The sequence below is a fragment of the Momordica charantia genome (assembly GCF_013281855.1).
Source record: "Momordica charantia cultivar OHB3-1 chromosome 8 unlocalized genomic scaffold, Mcharantia_2.0 BLBB01000008.1, whole genome shotgun sequence".
In the NCBI taxonomy this organism is placed as follows: domain Eukaryota; kingdom Viridiplantae; phylum Streptophyta; class Magnoliopsida; order Cucurbitales; family Cucurbitaceae; genus Momordica; species Momordica charantia.
The window spans coordinates 18,247,972-18,268,243 of record NW_028275166.1 but is presented as its reverse complement, the minus strand read 5'-3'; the positions used below and the strand labels follow the sequence as shown (position 1 = coordinate 18,268,243).

Below are 20,272 nucleotides of genomic sequence, written 5' to 3'. Positions count from 1 at the left end.
TCAAAGACTTCGGCTGATACTTGCTTCTTTGGTAATGACCTTGCTATATCGCCTTGGTCATTAATGTCTGTCATCTTATTTAAGATATCAACGATCTCATTTACTGACTTCTCTAACAACGAGCCATTGGCTGCAGTGTTCAACATCATCCTTGATTAACGATCGAATCCTCTATAGAATTGTTCAATCTCCACACATGCGAGCAATCCATGTCTCGAGCACTTCTCAGTAATTCCTTAAAAGGCTCCCAAGCTTCTTGAACTGTTTCGTTCTCCTTCTATCTAAAAGAAACAATGTCCTCTCGAAGGTCTACATTCCTGGTCAAAGTGTGGTAATTTGCCAAAAATTTCTCGTTCAGTTCCGCCCATGTGTTGATAAAATTTGGTTCTAGTGCGTTTAGCCAAGTCCTTGCATCATCTCTGAGAGAAAAAGGAAACATTTTTAATCTTAGTGCATCCTCAGAGACACCAAGAAGTTGAAATACATTAGCTATTTCAAATGAAGGATTTGAGATGGGAGTAAGGATCTTCATTAGTCAATCTTCCGAACTGTCCCATCGTCTGTAACATTTGGAACATGACTGGCTTGAGCTCGAACTGTGCGGCTTGGGGTAAAGGATTATTTATCCCTAAATTTAGGTTGTGGAACGCATGAGTAACATAATTCCGCATGGCTACCTCTTGGTTGTGATGCAAATCCAACCACGGATCCATTGACTGTACCCGGGGGACCAATTACAAGAAGCAAAGCAAAGAAGATTCAAGAGGTTTTCATAATACATCTTCAAAGGCTAGCTAATGCACACGAGGAGACAAAGATTTCTGAGGCAAAAATTCTTTACAATGTTAATTTAATGAGTCAAGAAGAGAATGGAGCAAAGATGGCACGGGAAAAGTTGTCTATTTTGAGAGATGCACGGAGGACAAAAAAAGTGTGCAGATTGGTGAACAGGTGCCTTTGCAGATTGCACCTCTTGGGAGTTTGTGATGTCAAAGCTTGTCAAATCTCATCCAAACGTAAAGCGCCTCCTACATGTGATTTCCAAGACAAATTTAAAGCAATTTTTACATTTTTGGACTCACATTTAGTTGTCTAGTTTGATGTGCAATCATGTTTAATTTGCATGTCTTATTTTCTACAATTTGCATTAAATAGGATTTGAAAGACTTTTGGTGTTCCTCATGTTGAACGACCCTTTGGCCTATTTAAAGGCTTGTAATCACCTTGTTTTGGAGGATTAAAAAAACATATTGAAATTCAAGAACTTTTGTTCCTTAACACTTTGGGTTGCTTCTTTCAAATCTTGCTTTAGGTTTGATGTTAAACCGATTCATTGGATTAGTCTCGATCAAGCTAATTCTGGAGTGAGTCGTCTTAGGATCTAGGAGTGACCATCGTAGATTCTAAGTCCGATCTAAAGTGATTCATCTTCTAACCTTACTCTTGGTTGGAATCATTCGGTAAGTTAGTTAGTCGTTTTTGTGAATGTTTGCAAGGATCCTAGAAGGACCTCTAGCTTTGTAAACCCGAGCAACCTTGGCGCTTATCATTTGGTATCAGAGCATTGGTCGACATCCTTTGGCCGGTTCTACAGGTGAATATCTTTACTTTATTTAATTTTTATTTTTCTGTTATTTTCCTTTTTCGAAAGTAGTTTCTTACAAAGTGTAACAAGACATAACTTGTCTTGAAATTCTTGTATTTTGCTCTCGGATCATTAGCAAAGAAAAAAAAAAATTAGAAGCAAAAGAAAAAGAAAAGGAAAAAAAAACAGAAGCAAAAGAAAGAAAAAACAGTAGCAAAAGAAACAAAAACAGTAGCAAAAAGAAAGAAAACCGTAGAAAAAAAAAAGCATTCGAAGATCCGAGGCACACGAAGGTTCTTTTCATTATGTTGTGTTTTGTTTAAATTATCAAGTTGTTTATCCTAAGATTGAGTTTCTGTAGTCTTAGTTTGTGAGAGTTGATCATTGAATTAGTTATATCAAGCTTTAAGCAAGATTGCACCAAAATTTAAGCCAACCCTTACATCTTTGACCTAGTAACAAAAGCCTACCCTTGAGTGATAAAACGAGTGTCCTTGAGTGAAATCTTGGTGAGAAGAGTGGTAAGGTCCTTATTATCATTATTATTGTTTCTAACAAAATGGCACAGGATGGAGTACCACAAGTACCCGCAAGATCCTAACATGGTGATTCTTCAAGCAATTCAAGGAATGATGGAATGATGATGGAAGATAGACAAGAAAGGAGAGCGCAACAACAAGAGAAGACGAGCCTTACAGAAGATGATGCGTTTGACCTTGCTGAATAAGAAAGACAAGTTGGAGGAAGAAGAAATGGGAGAGGAAGAGGACGAAATAACTTTGCCAACGTCATGCAACCTAGAAGATTGGAAAGATTAAATGAAAATAGGGATGGCGGAGTTAAACTCAAGATTCCACCCTTTAGTGGAACGGCGGACCCCGATGCTTACTTGCAATGGGAAAGGAATATAACATGTGTTTGATTGCTATACATATAGTGAGAATACGAAGATGAGACTCGCCATTGCTGAATTCACCAATCATGCCGGTGAATGGTATCAAAATCTCAAATAGAAAGAAGAAGGAAGGAGGAGGATCCATTCGACACTTGGGAAGAACTCAAAGAAGCCATGAGAAGAGGTACGTTCCAAAACACTATGAAAGAGATTTGAAAACTAAACTGCAAGCTTTGAGGCAGGGAACGAAAAGTGTTGCTGAGTATTATCAAGAGATGAGACCTTAGCTAAAAACCCAAATCCGAGAAGAAGAGGAAGACACCATGTCTAGATTCCTTGGAGGTTTGAATCGAGAAATTGCTCATGCTGTTGATAGAAATCCACCGCCTTACCTAGAAGATATGTACCATTATGCTGTCAAAATTGAAGATCAATTGAAGGAAGAAAAGGAGTATTCAAAACGGTACACATCTAAAGCTAATACATATTCCAATTCTAATGCTTGGAACAAGGCTGGTTTTTGTGAATAGGAATGAATCATTGCAACCAAAAGGAAAGTTCGTAGCTGCCAAAAGAATGGAGGGAGAAAGTTCCAATACTAAAAAGAATGAAGCTCCAAAGGAGGTAAGGGAAAAGACTAGTTCTATTCAATGTTGGAAGTGCAAAGGGTTTGGACACATGAGTAAAGATTGTGTCAATAAAAGAGTTACGGTGATAAGATGGTGTAGTTGACTCGGATGATGATTGTGAGGAACATGATGAAGAATTTGAAGAACGTGATGAAGAGTATATTGAAGAAGGTAACTTCATATCCTTGATAACAAGAAGGGTACTTAGTGTACAAATCAAGGAAGAGAAAGTTGAAGATCAAAGGGAAAACTTGTTTCACACAAGATGCTTAATTGAAGGAAATCCGTGTAGCTTGGTGATTGATAGTGGAAGTTGCACAATGTGGTAAGTAGTTTTCTTTGTTAAGAGACTTCAACTTGCTACACGTCCACATCCAAACCCATACAAACTTCAATGGTTGACAAACAAAGGAGAACTAAAGGTAAACTCCCAAGCTCTTATTCCTTTTACATTGGGAAGATACAAAGATGAAGTCTTTTGTGATGTTGTCCCTATGAATGCGGGGATATACTATTGGGCCGACCATGGCAATATGATAGAGAGGTCACATATGATGGGCTGTTGAACAGTATAGTTTTACTTTGAAAGGAAAGAAATTTACTTTACTTCCGTTGTCTCCATTTGAAGTACTTGTGACCACTTGAAATTAGAGAAGAAAAGAAAAGAATTTGAAGAAAAGACAGGAGAGAAGAGAGCAAAAGTGAGACTAGTGAAAAAAAAGAGAAGAGTGAAAGGCAAAATGAGAGTAAAAATCAAGAAGAAAAAAAAGATGAGTTGAAAAGAAAGAATGTGAGTTTGATTGTAAGAAAGAGTGAATTGAGAAATGTGTTGTTAACCCAAGAGCCACATTTTGTGCTTATGTGCAATAATGTCAATTTTAGAGAAGTATGTGAATGTGAATAGGAAGGACTGGGCTATTAAACTTGATGATACTTTGTGGACGTATAGAACTGTTTATAAAACTCCGTTAGGCATATCCCCTTATCGCATTGTTTTTGGTAATGTAACGCCCCACGTTCTCTGACTCGTTTATTTTAAGAGATAAATAGTGTCTTTGAATTTTTCCCTAAGTTGATAACTTTAATTCTTGGATCTTCTAACTTTGAAATTCTAATTTTTGACTAAATTAGAATTAAGTTTAATTTCACTGGATTAAGATAATTTAATTTCTCGACCTGAGTAGGAGATTTTTAGTTAAATCTTAATTTCAGGGGTTTTAGGGATTTTCCTTCATAAATTTTACTTTTCTTTGAATTATTATTCTTGGGTCTTAGAGTTGAAGTTAATTATTTTATCTCGAATTATTGTGAGTTTTATTTTAACTACTAACGTGAAATTTCGGGTTTCTTGTTTTGGGCCGTTAGAACTATTTGAAAATAGAATTCTAGATTCCTCTAGCCCATGGGCTTTCCATTGGAGTTGGGAGTTGGGCTTTTCATTTTTAAAACTAATTAAGAGGATTCTTTAAAAATTGGGAATGTGGGCTTTTTGGTTTAAATGCAAAATAAATAAAATAAACAAAAGAAAACCCTAGTTAGCCCTCTCTTTCTCCTCTTCTTCCCCTCTAGCCGTCAACCCCCTTCTCCTTCTTGTTCTCCGGCGAAGCAGCGAACGGCGGCAGCGAGTTTCTCCGACGACGACCCACGGTGGCGCGGCATCACAGCAGCAGTGCAGCCTTCGCGATTCCATCACTGGCGTCCCCTCGGTGTCTAAGAACCACGAACGGCAGCCGTTGAGTTGTGGCAGTAGGTAGCGGCGTTCTATGGCGTGGTTTGCAACGAAAACCAGCGAGCCGCCGGTGTTTTCTGCACGTTTTCACGGCGACTTCGGCAGCTCTATAGCAGCGGCGACAGCTCCAGCGTGCTGCATTCGCGGTGGCTCTGCTGTTCGGCAACATCCCACGACCCGCTACGCCCGAAATCGCATCGGTCTCTTCAATCCAGCGACTGTCCACGGTGGTGCACGACAGATAGAGGAGTTTTGGTTTGTTCTCTAGCCTCGAGAGCCCCGAGCAGTCCGAATTCGCGAAGCCCAGCGAATTTGGTGACATTTTCTGGCCTTCTAGTGACGTTCGACGTTGACCCACACCCAAACGAAGCCTGACACGTGATACCCACCCGTGTGCGAAGTCGATTTGTGATACCCACTCTATTCGGCATTGGTTCGGCGCTGACCAACCTCAAAATCGGACCCAAATCAGCGTTACCCATCGCTTTTTGGCGTCGGACTAGCAAGCCTTTGGCCTTTGGAACTCGATTTTGGGAACCTGAACATCCTCGGCATCGACCCACTCCTAACCCAAGAGGTTTTAGGGGGAGTTTTAGGTAACGAATCACCTAAGCTTAGTTTCAATCCAACTTAAGTGTTTCTAGTATGAACTCTAATCAAGTTTGGATGCTTTTGGATTTAGGAACCCTTCGACGAGCTTAGTAGCAGTTTGGGACCTTGAGTAAGTAGTTTCTTACTGGAGGGATTGGTTGTTGTGTGCTGATATGATATGGTTGTTTGCTCGTGTGCCCATGTGTGATACTTGCATGTTGCTTGTCGTTGTTATCATTTAGTAAACGTCATTGTTGATAAAACTCTTGATATATCTTGGAAAAATTATGTGGTTGTGTGAATCAATTGTAGCCAGGTAATTTTGGATGACTATGATTGAATTTTTGTTATGTTCTAATTGGTGTTCATGATGAAATTTGTATACCGGTACTATAATCTGTTGTTTCGAAAGCATATTGAATATTTATGAGAAGTCGGTTGTGTTTGATGTATGCTGGGTATCTATCAATTATATTTTGGTTAAGTTGTTGGTTGTGCCTTTTCTGTGAACGATGCCTGTTGGAGCTGTTGGATCATGCTGGACTATTTTAAATTGATTGGTCTTTACATATTATCATTTTGGTGTATCGCATACTGGACTGTTATGAGATTGTTGATGCATGAGGCATGGCGTAGTAGCAAGTAGGACTCTTGTGAGAGTTTTGAGACATAACAAAGTAAGTAGGCAAGGGGCGTGTGTGTGCGTTGATGTATGCTAAATGGTCTCTAACGTGATGGTTTTGCAGCGTTTTATGCAAATTTTGTTACGTCATTGTGCTAAATAATTCTTGTTGCGTTAGTCGATGTGCTTGGAGTTGTGTTGAATGTTTGTCGCTGAAAATGGTGGGATTTTCTACTTTGCTATATGATTGAGTATTGCTGCGGTAATGTTGGTTGCCTGGATATGCATGTTTTGTTCGGCGTGTTCTTGTGAGCTATTATCCTTAGAAATACTTTTTAAATAATGATGTAGGATATTGAGCATGATTGGGTTATTGTCTCGTTTTTAAAAGTTGCCTATGTTGTGGAAGCATGCTGAATTGTACTTGTGAGTTGAAAGATGTAGGGTTAGTGGTATAAGAAAGTTTATGGTAAGACTCTGGTGAAAGTTGGATTCTTGAAGGGAATGGAAGAGTGGGTGTCAGGGCCTCGGGTATAAATGGTCGAGGGCTGATACGCCAATTATGGGGTGAATGAGTGAGTGTCAGGGCCTCGGGTATAAATGGTCGGGGGCTGATACGTCACTAATGGAGTATCGATGCCTCGGGTATAAATGGTCGAGGGTCGATACGAGGAGTCCTTTGGGAGGAAGACTATTGGGGCCTTGGGTATAAATGGTCAAGGGCCAATAGACGATGAAGTCATCGGGGCCTCGGGTATAAATGGTCGAGGGCCGATGCAGCAGTGTCGGGGCTCTGGGTATAAATGGTCAGGGGCCGACTCTACTCGAAGGAGTTAACTGTGGAAGGCTAGGATAGCTGTGATAAGCGTAGAGGTACTTGACATGTTAGGGAGACTAGAGGTTGGTGGTTAATGTGTTCCTGGTTGTGGTTGTCACCGAATTTTATAGAATGTGTCTATGTCTGAAAGCATAATGTGATGAATAGCATGACTGTGAATGTTTCATGATTTGGTTGAGCATGATGTGTGTGTGTTGATTCTTTAATAAGCATGACACGTTGTTCCTTGATAAGTATGCTGTTTGTGCGTGACCCTTCAGATAAGGGCTGCTTACTGAGTACTGTGGTTGTACTCATCCCTCTTTTTCCCCTCCAGTTTGCAGGTATCGAGCTAGCTCTTGGGATGGTGATGGCGAGGAGGAGGCTTGATCGGAAAGACCATTAGCTATGCTGCGTGAAATTAATTTCTTTTAGTTAGGATAGTTGTGGTTATTTAATCTTGTAGTTGAGTTGTTAGTGGTTGGTTTGTTTAGTTTTATTGTCTAAAGGATGTTGTAAGGTTGCCGATTTATTATTCTTTTTAGAGCATTAATTTTGTTAGCTTCTTGAACTACGGGATTGTAACCTACGTAGGATATTTATGAACACATTTGTTTAAGTTGATCGTACTTGAATTAGTTTTTGCTTCATTGTCATTCGAGATGTTAATATTCAGTTAATGGAAGGTTTATAGTTAGTAAAGGTTTCCTTGAAGGGCTTGGTTAATGTGAAGTCAGTATTAGATGGTTTATCGGTATAGGATGTGAGTTTCTCTTAAATCTTTAGTGTTGTTGTTCTAATTGTTCAAGCTCTCGTGTGTGTTGAAAATTAGAGTAGCGCAGCGAAAGCGTGGTAGCTTTATTGCTTAGTATTGTTGTGAAGATAATTCTCTTGTTTATGTGAAAATTTTAGGTAGTCTTAGTAACAGTCCCTGTTTGGAAATGGTGAAATTCCTGGGGCGTTACAGGTAAAGCATGTCATCTTTCATTAGAACTAAACATAGAGCATTTTGGGCTACGCGGAAACTAAATTTTGATTATGTTGCTGCAGGTGAAGCAAGATTGCAACAGGTACATGAGTTGGATGAGTTTCGTCAGTTTTCTTATGAGAATGCTAAGATGTATAAAGAACGAACTAAAAAGTGGCACGATAAGAAAATAATGGATAAGAATTTAGAACCTAGAGACTCATTTTTGTTGTTCAATTCTAGATTAAGGTTGTTTCCAGGTAAACATAAGTCTAGATGGTCGGGCCTATTTGTAGTTGAACGTGTTTATCCACATGGAGCTATGGATTTAAGTGACTCGAAAGGTAATGTTTTTAAAGTAAATAGGCACCAAGTCAAGAAATACTTTGGTGAGCATATTGGGAGAGGCAAAACCTCTTTATTATTGAAAGATACATGAAAAAACAATGAGAACAGTCCCTCGGTCAGTGTTGAGGGCGTTTTTATGTAAAATATTTTTTTCGTCTTTTTGTGAAATTTTTATATTTTCTTTAAGGCTTTTTTGTGTAGATTCCAAATCTAATTTTTGCTTTTGCATTTGAATTTTGCAGGATCAAGATCTGACCAACGTGAAAATTGCGCCAACTGCAATTTAAGAGGAAAAAAATCGATTTGAGTTGTGGATTAGGGCTTTTGTGGGCTTTATGTGGGTTATGTTTAAATGGGCTTTGGGTTATTTTTAAATAAAAAAGAGGCCCAACATTTAACCAAATTATGTTTTAATATGTTGTAAAACATAAAACAAAAAGCTCTAAAGTTTCAAAACCCTCATTTGCGATTTCCACCTCTCAAATCCCTCACTTGTTTTCAAATATTCTCTCAAGGAACCTTCAAGAATCCAAAAATTTTCTCACCTCCCTCTTTTTTCGACACACTCAGGTTTGTTGGAGGGGTTTGCTTTGTTGATCGTGAAGCAAGCTCAAGAACCATGGCAGCCTCTTCCTCCTCCCAGCCATGCGACATGGAGAAGGGGAAGAAGAAGGTGTTGTTGCCCCCACCAACTAAACCGGATATGATTCCTCTTGAACCTCTTAAAATCTATTATGAAAAGCTAGTTTTTGATCTTAGGGAACAAAGAAGAAAATTTGAGGAATCTTTAAGAATGAACCCTAGAAGGAATCTATCCGTAGGTGGTGCAAATTCTGAAAAAATCAAGTGTAGAACCTCATGTTGCTAGGGTTCATCAAGAAGGTTCTAGTGATAAGAAATTAGGGGGAGTTAGTAAGGTCTATCTTCGAAAAAATCAATCTTTGGAGGAAAAAGGTGCTGCTTTAGATGAAAATTGCTAGACTTAATGAAAGAGTAATGAGAGAGTAGACATGGAAAGTAAAAAGAAAGAAATTAGGGATAAGGAGAATGAAGACATTTGTGCTAAAATTGAAGAACTAAACATAAAATGGCAAGAATTCATGGAAAATTCAAGGAGAGTGTGTGAGGAGATTCAACTTGAATTGAATAGTATGAGTATGCGTCGTAGGTTGAATTCTTCTCAAGATAACCCCGTTTACGAATCTTTAGAATTATCTATCCATCCTCCTATTTCCGCTACTGTTACTGTGCATGTTGAAGGTCAATAATAGGTTACTGGAGACTCGGAACATGACACGGAGCCCTTGGAGCATTCAGATTCCGCCATGGTCGAAATACGCTGCCAAATTGCGCCTAGAGCAATCTTGACTAAAAAGCCCCTAATTTTTTATGGTTTACAATAGGAAAGGACATCGTCAAAAATTGCCAAAATTTTAGTGGCATTGAATGAGGCGACGAGAGAAGATCCATTGGAGGATGATGGAAACAGTGAGGCAGCTCAAGGAAGATTAGAGGTTGAGGAAGAAAATGAAGATCTTGGATAATTACCCCAAGAAGTTGATGGAGATGAGTTTGAGGACGAAGAAGACAATGGTGATATCCCTCAATATGAAGTGAAAGTACGAACTCCAGTGCACGAATCTCAGCAAGATGATGAGGAGCCCTATGCACAAGAACAATTATGAGTATCTGGTCCTGTGGATATCCCTAATGAGGCCATGGATGAATCCTCATAGTCTTTTTCAAAATGTAAGTCCCATTATTTATCAATTTTAAATGTTTCTGACCCAAAATTTGTTGCTACTGTAGAGTCTTTAGAGGAGGAGGTGTGATTGACTGAAGTGGCGAAGAAAACACGAAATAAGAAAAATGTTTTACCAGGCCAAGGACTCGAGCCGCTGTAGCACATTTGGCTACCCAAAAAAATGTCGAGGCTGGCCCATCTAAAAAAGCCAAGAGCACTAGGCTGATAAGAGAGGCAAAAGAGCCACTTCAGTAGGCCAACAAAGAGAAGCCCGATTCTACCGAGCAAACACCATCAAGAGTAAAAAGGGTGAGATTCGAGGTGAGGAGGCCCGACTTCAAAGCACGTGATTGTTGGGTGTGTTGCCCTAAACTCGTATTTTGTATTATGTAAAAACAAATGTATATTCAATAAAATTTTATTCAATAAATTTGTTGTTGAAACATAGTATTGCATTGTTCAATTCCAATAAACTAAACATCCAAGGTTATTTTGATGTAATCGGGACAGTATATATACTGGGTATATAGTTGATATACGTGGTATATATTTGATATACCCCTGATTTATGAATGGATAATGTCCCGTGAATAACCTAAAGGGTCTATAGTATATGGATAAGGCTGGGTACCTTATCTTGGCAACACTATGGATACGACCCACTCTGTAAAGGTTACAGACGACTCGATCCAGGTCGTTCGTGTGGAGACATGCGAGTGAGGGTATCCTATACAATGAGTTTGTATAAGACCGGACCACGAAATAGGCAATCTTTAGATGTAACACCGTTACTAATAGGTTGCTATTTCTTAGGATGACAGGCAACTTATTCTCAATCCTGAGTGAGTTATGGACTCCTGCCCGTGAGGGCTCGTCCTTTGATTTGTATGGGTGAGAGTAGTCCGAGTCGCCGACTCAACATTCCTACCATTTTGGGGACGAGACCGAGTGGGGAGCTGGGAACATAACTTCACAAGATGGAATTCACTCCTCCCCGACTTTAGGGGAGTAGATGAGTGTTCCCTTAAATGCTGACTTTGGGACTTGAACAAGGGGCCCCACCCTCTCATTGGCCGAGAGGGACTTCCGGTTATTGGTTGGACCATAACCGGGTTGTTCATTAGAGGAGCAGTGGTGTTAAGGAGTAAGATGTAACTCAGGGGTAAAACGGTAATTTGACGCATCTTGAGTTACGAACACTCGTGAAGGATTGACTCGTCATTAATGGTTGTATATCCATGGACACGAAAACATTCTGCAGTGAGAAGAGTGCAACTGCAGGTCTTTAGTGGAATAACCCGTAGTTAACGAATCTAGATTAACTCGGTCAATGAGTTTGACCGATTAATCTTGCATCGTTGGAATTTCGGATCTATAGGTCCATTAGGTCCCCTTGCTAGCTCATTACGGGTAAAACGAGGATCAAGTTTTTGGAAGAATTTGAATTATTCAAATTACTTAAGGGATTATATGTATATTGATACATTATAATATTATAGTTAATTGTAAATTAAAACTATATATTATGAGAGATATTATTTGAATGAGATTCAAATAAAATTAATATGAATAAGATTCATATGAAAACTATAGGTTAAAAATAATGTGCATAAGATGTACATTAAAACTATAGGTTATACGAGAGAAATGTTTTAGAATATGATTCTAATTTTATAATAAATAATTAAGTGTTAATTATTTATGTATATATATATTCATTAATTATTAATTGGATTAATAATTAATTATATTAATTAATTTGATTAATTAATTATATATATAGTAATTATTATATATATTTATATTATATATTTATTATTTATTAATAATAATAATAATAATAATAATATTAAACTCCCCTAGAATATTGCAGGGGAGTGGGAGGTTGCTGTCACGTGGGGAGTTACCCCACGTCATTGTTCTTCTTCTTCAAGTTGTTGGAGAAAACAGAACAGCACGAAGGAAAAAAAAACTCCCATTGATTTTCTCTCAAAAATCAAGCTCTCTCGATCTGATCTTTTCCCTTTCATTCCAAAGAACTGCTCCCACAAGCACGGTCTCGTACCCAGAGGATAGCGAGGAAGATCCCGTGGTGGTGTTCGAGGGGAACTCACTGAAGAAACGTTCTTCAAAGGTTTGGTTTTCCCCTGTATTTCCTTCTTTCCATTTGGATTTTGTGTCCCGAAAATCAGCAACGAAAATCCGCTTCCGCTCCGGGAATCACAACCCTTTCAGTGATATCCTAGTTGAGAGGAGTTTTGATGAAGCATAAGAGCCCGTCCAAGAATATGTTAAGAGGAGGCTTGTGGAGAATGGTTGGGAGATGTTGTTTGCCCCAACAACGAGTGTATCCGAGGCCTTAGTGAAAGAGTTTTACGCTGCCATCAATCCTAACCGAGGGGGTGTAGTGAGAGTACGGGGTAAACTGGTAAAAATTTATCCTCTCATTATTAACACTCATTATAGTTTGTTGGATGCCAATAATGCAATTGGTAATGAAATTTTGGTTCATCCATCGGACGAGCAAGTGGAAGAGGCGCATAGACTTATTTGTAGAACACACAATACTTGAACCGTTTTAACAACGAGGAAGCTTTCCTTAAAGCCCCTTGATATTAATGAACAAGCAACGGTTTGGACTTATGTTATGAATAACTGGTTGATCCCACTTATCACGATTCCTACATTAAGCGCAATAGGGCGATTATGGTGTACATCGTGATGAAGTGCATTGAGTTCAACTTTGGGGAGCTCATGAGGAACGAGATACGGAGTTGCTCGGAGAAAATGGTAGGTCCCCTTGTTTTTCCTACACTAATAACCGAGTTGTGTTTGCAGGCGGGAGTAGAGGCCGATGATGCAAATTTAGTTACACCCAAGAAGCCGGTCACATCCCTATGGAGAGTTCGGGGATATTCAATTGTTCCGAATGAAGACACTCTCATTACCGCCACAGATTTCGAGACTCGAGGAGTGGTGACTAAGGAGCAATATGATGAACTAAAGGAGAAGTACGAGCTTCTCTTGGTTACTCAACGTGCCACATGTGAGTTTCTCAAGAAGATATATGGTAATGAAGCACCTTCGTTCCCCAAGGAGCATACGACTGACTTACTATCTACTTTCCGTCTTCCTACCGATTCCACCGGTGATGAGTCTTCAGATGATGATTAGTGGAGTACCTACCTCTCTTTTCTTTCATATTTAGATCTTGATTTTGCATGTTAGGTTGTTTAGTATAGCTTGTTTAGTTTAGTTTGAATGTTAGGTTGTGTAGGTTGCTTTTGTGTTTTTATTTTGCATGATAGGTTGTTTAGCTTAGTTTTAGTTTTAGGTTAGTTGTAGGGATATTGTTCTGTTACGAGTGTATAAAAGTTGTGTTTTGCATATGTTTAAAGTTCACGCTTACATGCTTGCTTGTTCTAGCTACTAGATTGTCCTTTGTTTCTTCAATGCATCTTTTCTAAACTTTCGACATGTTCATCTTTTTAATGAAATGCTTTCCTTTATTCTTATTTTTTGTATCATGTCGATGAAGATAATTAAGGGCATGAATAGGTTAGATTTCCTAGTTTTATGATCAAGCCATAAGTCATTTTCCGTTTTTTATTTTGGTTATAAAAATGTGTTCTGCTTCTTTTTATTTTGAAACCTTAACTTTTTCATTGCTTTGGAAGTCCTTGTCCTTTTAGTGCCAAAATTTTACTCTCAAAATTTCTTTTCCGAGTGAGGACAGTGTTTCCCTTTAGTTTGGGGGGGACAGTGTTGGTCTTTTTGTTTTAAGAAAGAAAATATGTTTTTTGTTTCAAAAGAGAGCCAAAAATAAAATGCAAGCAATAAAAAGAGTCTTATGCAAAAAGAGTCATATGCAAGAAAATTTTTTCGAAAGAAAGAGTATAAAAAGAGTACAAAAGAAGGAAAAAGCAAATCAAAAAGACTCTTGAGAGCAAACAAGAGTGGGGGAAAGAAAAATAAATGTGAGAGAAAGACAAGAGTGGTAACAAACATGACTGGCAAGAAAATGTATTTACTTTTTTGCGAGTCCCCACTATAGACATTCATTTTCTTTAAATGGGTGGCATTAGCAGCTTGGAGGGTAGTTGTAACGTCCCAATGTTTAAAGTTGTGCGATCTGCCAACTTTCGGGGACGAAAGTTTTTTTTTAGGTGGGTAGTCTGTAACACCCCGCGTTCTCTGACTCGTTTATTCTAAGTTTTAAATTGTGCATTTGGATTTCTCCCTATTTGGATAATTTAAATTATTGCATCTTCTAATTTCGGAGTTCTAATTTTTGGTAAATTAGAATTACCGTTTAATTTCATAAGTTTAAGATAAATGAAGTTTTCGACATGTGCACGAGATTTTTAGTTAAATTTTAAATTCACGGTTTTAAGGATTTTCCTAAATTCTACTTTTTGGATGAAGTTAACTATTTTATTTCAGGTCGTTGTGAGTTTTATTTGATTTCTAAAGTATAATTTTTGGGCTTATTGTATTGCGCCATTGTGTTATTTAGTTGGGGCCTCATTTAAGAACGAGGGATTGAGGTTTTAGTTTAAAACAAATAAAAAAGGGCAATTAAAACAAAAAGAAAACCTTAAACCTCATTCCCTTCTCCCTATCTTCTTCTTCTTCTTCTTCCCTATCCACCAGCCGCCGCCCGCCAATCCCACCACAGACGGTGACGTTCCTTGATTCACCGACGTGACGCGTCTCCCACGAGCGTTTCCATCGTCGAACGGTGGCGCAACGCGGCTTCGTGTTTTCTTGCCAGCTCCGGCGGTCTCGACAGCGACTTCCCTTCTCCAGCGCGTTTCATTCTCGACGACGACATCACTACGGCGGCGCAATTTAATTCGACGAAAGCTTCTTGTTTGCAGCCAGATTCGACAGGTTCTCGGCGTCCCTCCGACGTTTTGCAGCATGGACAGGAGCGGGCAACACGATGATCTGCTACCCGAGCGTCTTTCGGTGACAATCTGTGTCGGCAGCTCAAGACCCGCGATGGTTCTCGACGAACAGAGCAGTCCGGCTACGTCCTCCATCTGCAACCAATGGCCAGCACGCGTTTAGCTCGAGTCTGGTGATCTCGAGCTCAATTTTGTGACGTATTATTCATTCCGGCGACTTTCGGCACTTCTCAACTCTTGCTTGAATTCAAATTAGTGCTACCCACCCACCCGACATTGTTTTGGCGTTAACCCACACCATGTCGACCTTAGATTTACAAGCTCCAATGCGTTCACCATCATTCAGTGATGTTCAGTGGGTAACGACCTCATTGAACACCCTTTTTAATTCAAATTTAGTAGTCGAAACTGAGTAGAAACGTGCTGGATTTGTTTTATGTTCCTAGGTTTCGAGCCAACGCAAAGGCCAAGAGCTTGTAGGCGTGTGTAAGTAGCACCAAGGGGCGGGTGTGTGCGTTAATAGGTGTAATTGAGATGGTTTCGTGCTTAACTTTGCTATACTTGTGTATCTCATGTATTTAGAATTTGTTGGGCATCATTTGAAAACTTCTAGTGGTTATCGTTGGGTTGCATTCTTGTTGTTTCTTTTGTTCTTTTCCTTTTATATATTAGGAAAATATTTTGTATCATGATTATTGGATATGGCTTGAAAGTTGCTGCTCGGTATGGTTGGAAGTGATTAAGCTTTGATGTTTGAAAGCATGTCTTGGGGATTGAAAATGCACGTGATAGTTTTATGTTATTTTGTTTATGTTTGCTTAGTTGGAAGTCACTGGATTATTTTCTTTGTTCTGTACGATGAAGAGCATGTTGGATAATTGTGTTGTGATTAGATGTGTGAATGGCTTGTCGATGCCTTTGAAAGATTGGTTAGGGTGGCTGAATAGATGGAACGGACTGGTGGTAGCGGTTTGTTATCCTATGTTTTGTCTATAGTGATAACGTAACTAGTCATTTGGTTGCTCGTACTCGATATTGTGGGTGACCTGGGAATGATGTGACTGAATCTTAACAGAGGGCCATGATTGGAATTGGTGGCCTATCGAGTAATGAAAAGTGAGTAGACAAGTTTCATGGCATCATGGACAAATGGTCGAGGTTGTTACATCGCTACTGGGTATCGAGGCTCCAGGTAGAAAAGGTCGGAGGTCGATAGGCCAGTCTTGGTAGAGATGAGTGTCGAGGCGCCGGGTACAAAAGGACGGGGGTCGGCACAATGAGTCTATCTGATGATTAGTATTGGGTCTTGACATGGTGGCAGTCAAGGACCAATACATCTAGTAGACGTCGAGGCCTTGGTTACAAATGGTCAAGGGTTGACGCACAGTTCGACGCCTTGGGTATGAAGGTCAAAGTCGAATGCCGAGCCTCTGTAGAGGAGTGTCGGGGCCTTGGGTACAAAAGGTCAAGGGCCGATACGATTAGAAGAGTTCGACTTGGAGGACTAACATAGTGTGATGCATAGAAGTAGCTTGAAGGAGCTACTTGGGTATTGTGGTCGAAGATACGTGAGTCTTGATATTTTAGGATGCTTGTATGTGTGTATTGATTAATTGTTATGACCTATTGATGCATGATTTCTAGTTATCGCATTTTGATGATTGATGAGATTACGGATATGCTGTTTTGTGTATAGTTAGTGAGGTCTACTAGCGACCTTGTGGTTGGGGTTAGTTTGATTGCATGTGTGGATTAATGAGTGTTATCATTTCTTGATGCATGGATGCCAGTTTAATACTTCGTAGCGAATGTCGTGTGTTAAACATGTTGTTTGTGTGTAGTTAGAGAGGGCTACTTACGAAGTATTATTAATACCTACCCCCCTCTGAAATTATTGTTTTCAGGTGGAGATCAGGTTCACAGTGATGGTGATGGTGCGGGGGAGACTCGAGAAGAAGGACCATAGCTAACTTCCGTTTAGTTTTAACTCGTCTAAACTAGGTCTTTAGGAGTCTTGATGGTTTAGTTTATTTCTTATGTTTTGAGTATCAACTTCTGTAAAGCTTAGGGGGTTGGTATAATGATTTAGATGACTTTTCTTTTAAGTATGGACTCCTGTAAAGATTATGTCATTGATTTCATTAAGAAGCTTATGGAGTATGTTTAATGTTGTTCGATTCACTAACTTTTTAAGATTGAAGCATAGATTAATCATTTTTGTTTTGATGTTATTATTAGAGTGGCTCAGTGGAAGAGTGGTGGTTTTTATTTACTTAGTTGATTTGTTATTATCTTGTACGGTTATGCTTCTGTTGGATAGGTTGTTTGTCTGTCGTTATTTACTTGTTTTGGCTCTGCTTGACTTAAACGGGAAAGTTAGGTGTTGTTTGTCCATGAAGGACAAGTAGTTTAGTCCATTTGAAAAGTAAAGTGTTCACAGGTTTAACTTGAGCAAATGAAAAGCTGAAATTTCTAGGTTCGTTTAGTTGCCTTTATGCCTTGGGAGGAAGTTTGGAGCACGTAGGTTTTGTAATGTTCCTATGTAAGTTATCAAAATTCGGGGGTGTTACAGTAGTAGCCTACATATTAAGATGACTTCGTGAAAACCATTGTCGACAATATTTTATGTCCGGTTGCTACCTAACAAGTTTCTAGGAGTGGCTGTGCTTGGAAATCGATGTTAGTGTGTGGAAAACCTCGGGGGCTAGTAGCCGGTCCATGTGTCTTCTTGATGTAAAAGCTTCTGAATCAAAACGGAAGTGTGCATATTCCTTGGTTTTGTAAAACAAGTTTTGTGTTTTAGAAAAGAAGGAAATTTAGAATCAGTTTTATGTTTCAAAACAAAGGATGATGTATGTTTTGTTGGCTTCAGATTAAACTTAGGACGTTTAGCTTGTGGAGCCTTTCCTATGACGTATATGATTCACCTACTAAGAATATTTGGATTGTTGCTCATTCATCTTTCTAGCATGTTGATTGTTGTTGTTTTTGCTTGAGGACAAGCAAATGGCTAAGTTTAAGGTTGTTTTAGGGTTTACTTTTTACTGTAGGAACATGTGTCGGTAACCTTTTTTTACCATGTTTTTTTACCCTTTTCCCATCATTATTTGCCAAAAAGGACCACATATTCTTAAAATAGAACATACATGCATAAAAGTCAAACTATGGTACTTTAGGAAAAATATGAGAAGATGCGGTCAAAGTTGGAATAAAATAACAGTTTATGTTTTGCATGAATTGTGCCTGGCACAATTTTGAAGAACAAATTAGCAAAACGCACGTTTTTATTAATGAAGGGCAAGAAGGCATTTTCCACATGTTGAAACCAACTTAAAACCATGAGTCCAAGTCCAAGAGGGTTTGTTAGGTGAATCTGAACTCATTTCCACCTAAAATGGTGGGGAGTTCAACCAACTCAAGGTGCTATATAAGGAAGCCAATCCTCTAGTAGCAAATCATCCATTCCAAGTTGATTCTCAGCTTCATTTACTCTCTCATTCGTTGTAGAACTCGTTCTTAGGCTTTAGGTTTATATTTTAGTTGTTATTTCCTTGTATTTTCTTACTTTTGCTTACCGTATTGCTTTAAATTAAAGTTCTACCTTTTGTTCTACATTTATTTTGTTTTTATTAAGTTCTTTAGCGAGTTTACATACCCCTCACGCTCGAAAGAGAAGAGGGTCAAGCTAGAACTCATTGTACGGCTCGTATATTCGTTTTAATATAATGAAAAATACTTACTTTATGTTTCCGTGCATTTTCTTTCCTTTAAAAATGTTATAAATTAGTTATTAACATCTCTGTGGAAGGTCTTAGTCAAAATGATTTGATTTTCAACACGCTCGGGATTTGCCTAAAATTGCACCTTGCACTTTTTTGGGTTGGTTTCTAAAAACTTCTCTTTACGTCTTTTTTCCATTTGGCCAGTGGGAACTTGATTTATACACTAAAACCCAACACTAAGAAAGGTGAGTTAGGTAAAATAATAGGAAACCAATATGGGATGTGACTTAGACATAAGCGCATAAAATATGGTCTTAGACATACGCCCTCTGACCCATAAAGCAAATGAGTTGATAAATATTCCCTAGGATTGTAATTACACATAGACATATGATTATAGGTTACCATAGTCTATGCATCAACCAAAAGCGGTAGTGAAAGAGTAGAACTCAGTTTCCCAAGAAAAGCTAGAATTGCACCTGGTGCATTTTCCCAACAAAGTGTGTTTTCCATGTTTTGTATCAAAACTAAGGTAGAAACAAAGAGGTGGAGTTTTTATTAAATTGCATGATAGTTAAAACCCCATACAACAACATTTCATCACATTTTTCTTCCCAAATCACAATTGCATATTTGAACTATTTCGCTGCATTACTTGATTTTGAAAAGCAACAAGTCCTTGAGGATTCGACGTTGGATTACTTCCGAGTATTACTTGTGACCGTGTGCGCTTGCTAGAGTCTCTAATCTTTTTGAAGGTAGAGAAAGTCCCAACAGTGGACCATCCGGTTGAAAATGTATTCTAGTAGTGATGAGCCCTCCTTCGTGTGGGAGTTGTAGATAAACTTAAGGGCTTCATGCCGAGCCTGTGAGGACGGCTGTCCAAACATACTCTGCAACGAGTCCATGATCTCCTTAACGGTGACCATGTCCTCGTGCTTCTTAGCAAGCACATCAGATATGCTCGCAAAAATGTACATCTTGGCATTGTCATTGGCCTTGATCCATCGATCATAGGCTTCACGCACCACCACAATGGCGTTATGCGTAGGAGCTTAAGGACAACCTTATTGCAAAACAAACCTAAGAGCATCTATCACTAGTGTTTAGATTCGATTTCCATTTTTTGTAGATCTCACTGTTTAGTTTTCTACGGCTAAGAGTGCAATTATAAAAGTAGATATGCTGAAAATAAAAACACACCTATATTAGTTTCATCCATTTATCCTTTAAACTAATCAAATTTTAGTAAAACTAATTAAGACTTTAACAAAATTGTTTTGCAACGATGCTTTATGGATTTAGAGCAACAGCCATCGTATGCAGACAGCTACTCCTTCACTGAAATGAGACATTCTTAACTAAATCTTACACTAGAATAACTCTTATTCCTATAATCTTTAGTCACCGTTTATTTGGTCAGGAAATTGCTAACAAGCTTAACAATTCCTCGTAAGTGTGACCCACCATTTTCAGACCTTAGAGGTCCACCCCAATAATCATGCCTTATGGAAGCAAAATATTGGAGCAAAACCAAATAAACTTTTGTCCATTTATGGAGTTTGCCTTCGTTTTGATTCCATACAATGGACCCTCGGTAGAGATGATCGCTCCAAGACGACACCCAAGTCATGTATGAAATCTCATGGTGCAAACTTATGGCGGAGACCGTAGGATGTGTTGTCACACGTTCTTCTCCCACTTACTATGAAT

At 38.9% G+C, this 20,272-nt stretch overlaps 2 long non-coding RNA genes across 2 annotated transcripts; both read left to right on the top strand.

Annotated features, from left to right (window-relative positions):
• The first annotated feature begins 4,639 nt into the window (after positions 1-4,639).
• On the top strand, positions 4,640-7,524 carry LOC148209693 (uncharacterized). The gene is made up of 3 exons (XR_015792960.1): positions 4,640-5,434; positions 5,521-5,559; positions 7,206-7,524. It is a non-coding gene; the product is annotated as an uncharacterized LOC148209693 (long non-coding RNA).
• Positions 7,525-14,550: 7,026 nt separating this feature from the next.
• On the top strand, positions 14,551-16,934 carry LOC148209692 (uncharacterized). The gene is made up of 3 exons (XR_015793254.1): positions 14,551-15,196; positions 15,284-15,344; positions 16,742-16,934. It is a non-coding gene; the product is annotated as an uncharacterized LOC148209692 (long non-coding RNA).
• The last annotated feature ends 3,338 nt before the right edge of the window (positions 16,935-20,272 follow it).